Source organism: Corylus avellana, chromosome ca4, assembly GCF_901000735.1.
Source record: "Corylus avellana chromosome ca4, CavTom2PMs-1.0".
NCBI lineage: Eukaryota > Viridiplantae > Streptophyta > Magnoliopsida > Fagales > Betulaceae > Corylus > Corylus avellana.
Window position 1 is genome coordinate 1,939,174 of NC_081544.1, and position 7,787 is coordinate 1,946,960.

Genomic DNA, 7,787 nt, shown 5'->3' on the forward strand with positions numbered 1-7,787 from the left:
GGGGTGGCTCGGCCACCCCCATCCGACCAGATGGTGGTGGCCAGGCCACCCCCAAATGGCCAAGGGGGTATTTTTTTTGTTTTTTGTTTTTTTTTTTTTTTTGTTTTTCAGAAAATACTTTTTTTTAATTAAAAAAATAATAATAAGTAGGTGCCGCATGTCAACATGTGATTGGTCCACGTGGCTTTCTGTTAAGTCAATTAACGGTCAACTGACGGAGGACTATCTTGGTCTATTATCAAAACCACAGGGACCTCCTGTGATAAAAATGAAACCCCAGGGAAAAAAAAAATAAAGTTAGGAAACCCCAGGGGGGTATGGAGTATTTAACCCATACTTTAATCTTAAGGAAGGCTATACATCACCCATCATTATTCCTGCATTTTTCAAAGTCAATGTGTCGTGGTCCCTCGTAGTTGTTGGTGCATTAGAGCATTCTTATAGCATTCCCAATAGAGGAATCATATCTTTATGTAAAATGACTCTTCATAACTCACTTTTATTTAGTTTAGGTAAGCCATTTTTAAATGTCTCTGCATTCGATTAGCTATATTTCTATCTATTCTATTAAAATATTATTAAAAGTGAGAAAAGTTTTGGGAAAAAGAGAACATGTGAGAGGAAAAATGAAAAAAAAAATTAGGAAAAAGAGAATATGCATAGAAAAAGTAGGAAAATATTTGAGAAAAAGAGAAAACAAGTGAGAGAAACAATGAAAAATAAAATAGCTCTCTTGAAAAGTGTTGCTACATTTAGCTTTTTTTTTTAACTCTTTCAATCAAATATTTATTTTACATTTTTTTTTGCTGATCCAATGTAGGGTTTTTTTTAAACATTTGAAGAGCTATTTTAGATAAAAGTAACATTTGGCTCTTCCATTGGGAATGCTCTTAATGGAAGAGTCATATTTTTATGTAAAATGGTTTTTCAAAATTCATTTTTATCTAGTTTAGCCAAGTCATTTTTTAATGTCTCTACATCCAATTAAGGGCCCGTTTGGGAGTACGATTTCAATAAGTGTGATTTTAAAAATTGCGTTTTTAAAAATTGTGTTTTTAAAATTGCTACTTTTTAAAATCACACAAGCGTTTGGTAAAACATACTAAAAAGTACTTTTTTTTATCAATTGAGTGTTTGGATAACATTAGCATATAATTGCGGTTTCATGGCCAAATTACCAATAAGGATGAGCAAGACAGAGAAGATGAAGAAGAAAAAAAAGAGAAAAGAAGGGTTTTAATATATTTTAGGTGGGTATTCTTGGTATTTTTTTCATTCCCGTTCTAAAAAATGTAACTATTGCGCCAAATATCTTTTTAATAGAAATCGTGATTTTGTTTTAAATTCGTACTTTTTTCAAATAAGCACTCTCTAATCAGCTTATGGAAATAGCAGATTTTTTTGCGATTTTAAAATTTGCGTTTTTAAAATCACAATCTCAAACACCCTAAAGTTGCGATTTGGTTTAAAATCGCAGATTATTTTTTAAAAAACGCACCCTAACTATATTTATATCTATTCTATTAAAATATTATTAAAAGTTTTGGGAAAAAGAGAACATGTGAGAGGAAAAATGGGAAAAGTTTTGGAAAAAAAAAAACATGCAGAGAAAAAGTAAGAAAATATTTGGGAAAAAGAGAAAATATGTGAGAGAAACAATGAAAAATAAAATAGTTCTCTTGAAAAGTGCTGCTACATTTTGGCTTTCTTTTTAGTTCTTCCAATCAAATATCTATTTTACATTTTCTTTTGGCTAATCCAATGTAGTGGGTTTTTTATACATTTGAAGAGTCATTTTAGATAAACGTATCATTTAGCTATTTCATTGGGAATGCTCTTATGTTAAGTACTTTTTTAGTATTTTGGTTTGCACTTTTTTTATTTTTTATTTTCCATAAGTTTTAAAACAGTAAAAAATGGTATTTGACCTATAAAAAAAGACAAAATCGATACATCGTTAAGTTTCCGTTAGAAAAAATTAATGATATGCCACGTGTCACTCCCAAAATATGCCACGTGTCACAAAAAATTAAAAATAATAAATAACAATAAATAATAATTTTTTTAAAAAAAAACTAAACCTAAAAAAAATAAAAATTAAAAATTGGAAATTCTATGGGGTGGCCAAAACCACCCTCAAAGCCCTTGGGGACAGTGGCGGAGTCACGCACGGCACCCCCAAAGATTTTTTTTAAAAAAAAAAAAAAAAACTTTTTTCCTACCCACAACACCCTCAAAAATAAAAAATAAAAAAATAAAAAAATCTTTTTGAATGCTATTCATTCAGTTTCTATTGCAATAAAAACTTGTCCAAAAGTTGAGAGATGATGGTTGAGATAATTTGCTTAAGAATAGTCTCTTTCTCCAAAAAATCTGAAATTGACATTTCGGATTTGAGTATTCGTTATATTGAAGGTCAAGGTCGTAATCAAAAAAATCACATTACAGTGGAGCATCATTATCATTTTGACATATTCAATAATACTATCGATTTTCAATTGCAAGAGCTTGACAGTATGTTTGGTGAAAAGGCGATGGAACTTTTGAAACTTAACTCAGCTTTGGATCCAAAAGATGCTTATAAATCTTTTAAAATTGACGATATATGTATCATTGCGGAGAAGTATTATCTTCTTGATTTTTCTGAGCAGGAGAAAATTAATTTGAGATATCAATTTGGGTATTTTGAATTTGATGTGCTCACTGATCCGACATTACAAAATTTGTCTTCCATTGCAAAATTATGCCAAGGATTGGCAAAGACAGAAAAATCAAAGACATACTATTTTATTGATAGAATAATTCGTCTTGTTTTGACTATTTCAGTGTCTACAGTAACTACCAAAAGAGCATTTTCAACAATGAAAATTGTTAAAACACGACATCGTAGCAAAATAGAGGATAATTTTCTTGTAAATAGTTTAGTTCTCTATATTGAAAGGAAAATTCTGATAGTTTCGATTTAGATTTGATACTTGATAATTTTGTACTTCTAAGAGACTGTAAAGTACAATTCTAGACTTTTTTTTTTTTTTTATGTCTTTTTGATATAGTGTCGACATGTTATATTTCTAATATATCAATTTGAGTACATATTTATGAACTTTTATAGATATCTTTTTTGTGATGCATATATTGTGTGAATTACTTAATTTTTTATTTAAAATTATGTTTATCATATCTTTAGTTCAACGGCCCTTACAATATAAATTGTTTGGCTCTGCCAATGCTTGGGGATGGCTCAACCACCCCCAGAGGCCATGGAGGTGGCCGAAGCCACCCCATACGACCCTTCTGAGGGTGGCCAGCCACCCCTATTTTGGCCATGGGGTGGCTTTGGTCTCCCCCTGCCGACCGCATGGGGTGGCCGAAGCCACCCCATGGCCTCTGAGGGTGGCTCGGCCAAGGCCACCCCCACTTTGGCCATTTGGGGTGGTAAGGCCGGTTTGGGGGTGACTGAACCAACTCCAAGGGTCTTGGGTGGTTTCGGCCACCCCCTTTTTGGCCTTTGGGGGTGGCCGAACAACCCCCAAGGCCCCTTAGGGGTGGCCGAACCACCCCATAGAATTTTTAATTTTTAATTATTTTTAAGATTTAGATTTTTTATTTTTATTTTTAAAATTGTTAGGACACGTGGCATATTTTGGGAGTGACACGTGATAAATTGTGAATTTTCTCTAATGGAAACTTAATGAGGTATCGATTTTGTCTTTTTCTATAGGTCAGGTACCATTTTTAACTGTTTTGAAAATCTAGGGAAAATAAAAAATAAAAAAATGTAAACTGAGATACTAAAAAAGTACTTAATCCTAAATATTAATTTTTTAGTTGGGTGGCCATATTATATAGACCATAAGAAATGAGAGAGTGATGTATACTATTTCTTTTAAACTTAAATGTAATGGTCAAGAAGTAGTTCTTAATCAAAAGACTACCAAAAATTAAATGTACAGTTAGACTTTAGCTTAAGTTGTTGGAACAATTTCATGCAGGTACGACACTAAAGCAGCCCCAAGCAGGGGAGAGCTTCAACCTGTAAGACAAAGAACAACTAGAAACAAGAATTTGCTAAAACGTGCCAACAATAATAATTTTCATGTCTAAGTCAGAATTTTGGAATCCAGAAAAATAGTTATATATATTTTGGGTTTCTCCCATTCATAATTTCATTATTTATGATTTGATGCCACAGTGGAGGAAGCGAGCGGCCAGGTGGCTAAGGTGGTCATGGGGCACAAACTTGTTTAGACAATAGTTGTTTACATAGTAGGAACACTGCTCATGTCTCATAATGGACATGGAGTGCATATGTCATGGCAACTCCCAGAACGCTGAATGTTTCTTTTGCGACTAACAATTTCTTTTACATGTGAATTTGATACGAATCTTACAACAGAAAATTAGCTGATTTAGAATTGAAGGGTTTTATCCATTTAATTAGATTGATTGGATTTATGTTGATCTATATAGTCTTATACTCATGACTTCGACATGCGACAAAATAACTGATAATTTTTTATATGATTGGCGAACCATTACAAATTCAACACGAAATTAACATGTTAAGATTGATGGCGGGTTTGACCGGTTTAATTAAAGGAGTTGGTTTATGATTGATGTATGAAATCTTATTCTTATACCTCGACATGATTCAAACCCGACACAAATTTCACCCCTAGTTTAGTTGTAATTAATCTGCTTCTGAATAATTGGTTTTGTATAATTTTCTTTCAAGTCAAATATTCTTTGATATCAGAGAATATTATGTCAGAGGTGTTGCGCAAGTGGCATGGACACGAAGAAGATGCATGGAGTGCAAGAGTTGTACTATACATGTTGTTTAAGTGGGATGCCACCTTTCTGGGCTGGTAGTCATCTCCGACTTCATATATTGTTAGATTTGTTGCTGAAGAAATAAGAACTCATCTTCTGGACAATTCATAATTTTTTTGCATATTTTCTTTCTTATCTGCAGAATCTGAAAGAGGGATCTTTCAATGGATTTTACAGGGAAAACTAGATCTTCAATTTGAAACGGCCTAACATTTCAGACTTCTCATTCGGAAAATGAACAATAAATTAGAAACATGAAAGGGCTAGGCAGCCTAAACAAAAAGACCATATAAACCACCATAATAGAAGAGGCAAACAGAAATTAAAAGGCAATGCATCAAATAAATGACGCGGGCCTATAATTTTTTGGTATGAAAACCAAGAGAGTGGATTGTCAAAAAAGGCGGTGATATATGTTGTCTCAGAAAAAGGACAATTTCAATCATTAAGTGAGTTTGCGCTACAAAGAGTGAGTTTTATTTTGACTTTCTATTTTCAATAACACGAGATAGATAGAAATCTTTAGAAATTTTGTTGTTCGGATTATTAACAATTCAGACAATAAATATAAGATAACTCAAATGGGCTCACTTGTTTGACCAGGTCTTGAGCAGCTCACCTCCGGTTCAAACAAGTGAGTCTCATAATAATCCTCTCATATTTACTAGGCAAAGGGCTATTAATAAAAATGTGTGAGAGTATGTATAACATTATTCTAATTCTACGGCAAACAGAGAGGTTCATCAACAAACAAATCCTCTGTTTGGCATCCATCGTAGCTTTCTAAAATATAGATTTCATAGAATTGGTTGTGCTAAAAGTAATTAAATTTTGATTAGTACATGAAACATCGTTGTTTACACAAAATCCTAACAAATAAGGAGAAAAAGAAAAAAACGTATCATTATTAAATAATTATAAACGAAAGTAGCATTGTTAATCAAGTTTTTTATATGCACATCTATTCTACTTTTGTAATTTGATTGACTCTTTAAAGGACTGGGATTTTCTCCGGTCCAAATGAACTGAGGGGGATCGGCTCTCTTAGCATAGGAGTAGAATTGTTAAAAAAAAAAAATTGGACAATTTTACCTTTGCTTTAACAAGAACTAGCTCCCTTCCTGTCCATTTGGACTGGGAAGGATCCAAATGCCTTTTTAAAAAGGTCTAAATAATTTCTCTCAAAAAAAAAAAAAGAGAAAAGAAAAAAAAGGTCTAAATGATATTATAATTATAAATATTTATTATAGTTTCATCGACAATACATGATTTAAATATAATATGATTTTCTCTCTATATTAAGTGAAATAAAAAGGAACAATTTTATAGTTCATTTAAAATTTTATATCATCTAATTGTATACATGGTACTATATTATTTAAAAATTTAAACGACGTGACATAATGTATACTGTTAACTATTATAAAATTTATTATAAACTATCAAATAAATCCTTTAAAAAAAAAAAAAAGAGGGGAAACTTCAGAAAGTCTCCTTGAACTTCCAGCCGTTTTGACAAGCACTCCCTGAATTTTTAAAACTCTCACTTAGGCCCCCTGAACTTTGGTTTGCTCTCACTTTAGACCCTTTTACCGTTAAAGTCAAACAATTTGACTTTTTATACCCATTTTACCCTCCTCCAAAACTACATCGTTTTGTGTCCTAAAACTACAACACCTACCCAGCCCAAAACGACGTCATTTTAGGCATTAATTTTTTTTTAAAAAAAAATGAAAAGCAAAATATTAGAAAAAAAAAAAAAAGGGAAATCGGGGTGGCTGGAGCCACCCCTTGGCCAAAATGGGGTGGCCGGACCACCCCATTTTTGGCCAAGGGGGGAGCCACCCCCTGGCCAATCTAGGGGTGGTCGAACCACCTCCATGGCCAAGGGGGTGGTCCGCAGGGCCGGCTCAACATATTTTGGGGCCTTAGGCAAAACTTTGAAATTGAGCCTATTTTTTTTTTTTTTTTTTTAAGTAACAATTTTTTTTTAAAGTAATATATATATATAGCAATAGATTTAGATACATCAATAACATTTTCATCATCTTCTAATTCTTTTTTATGAGTTTCTTGTTCATTTTTGAGTTTTTCACCTAAACTATCCTCAATATTTTGTTTATTGCTAATAACAAATTTATTTAGAGCTCCTCTTTGAGATTCAATCAATTTGTCTACTTTTTTTTTTTTTTTTTTTTTTAAGTTTTTCATATCCAGATGCAGATGCATATTTTCTAGTAGACATGTTTAATTAAAAATACTAACAAATTAAACAAACACGATTTATAAAAAAAAAATTATGACTATAATAAAATAAATGACAAAAATAGAACAATAAAACCTGATTTGGCAAAGGAATTATGAAGCAATTCTTGGAGATAGGGCAAGAGACTTAGTCACTCGAAGTCGAAGAGGAAGAGAAAATGATGGGATAGGCAGACAAGAAAAACTCAAAAAAGAGCAAGCAAAGAGGAGAGGTAAAGTGGCAAATATAGAGACTGATATTTAAAATGCCCATGGTTGACAGCAGTTTATATTTTTGGCTCTTGGCTTTCCCTAGATGGCTAAATAATAAATAGAAAATAAATGGTAATATTTTATTTCTAACGTTTATATTTTCTCATCAAAAACAAAAAATTTCTAGAAAGAGGCTAAGAGAATGAGTGAATGACATAGGCGTGTACTGTAGCGTCAGGAGCTCTAGGGAATTGGCGTAATGATGTATAAGGCTTTCATGCTTTGTCCTTTTTTAATTTATTTTTTGAATTATTTTTAAAATTTATAGTTGGCTTATTAATTGGGGTCATATTAAATTGAGGCCTTAAATTTTGATAAAAAAAAATTTTAGGCCCTATTAAAAAAAATTTGGGTCTTCAATTTTTTTTTTTGGTCCAAAATAAATTTTTTTTAACTCAAAGAAAAAATTTTGGGGCCTTATTAAATTGGGGGCCCTA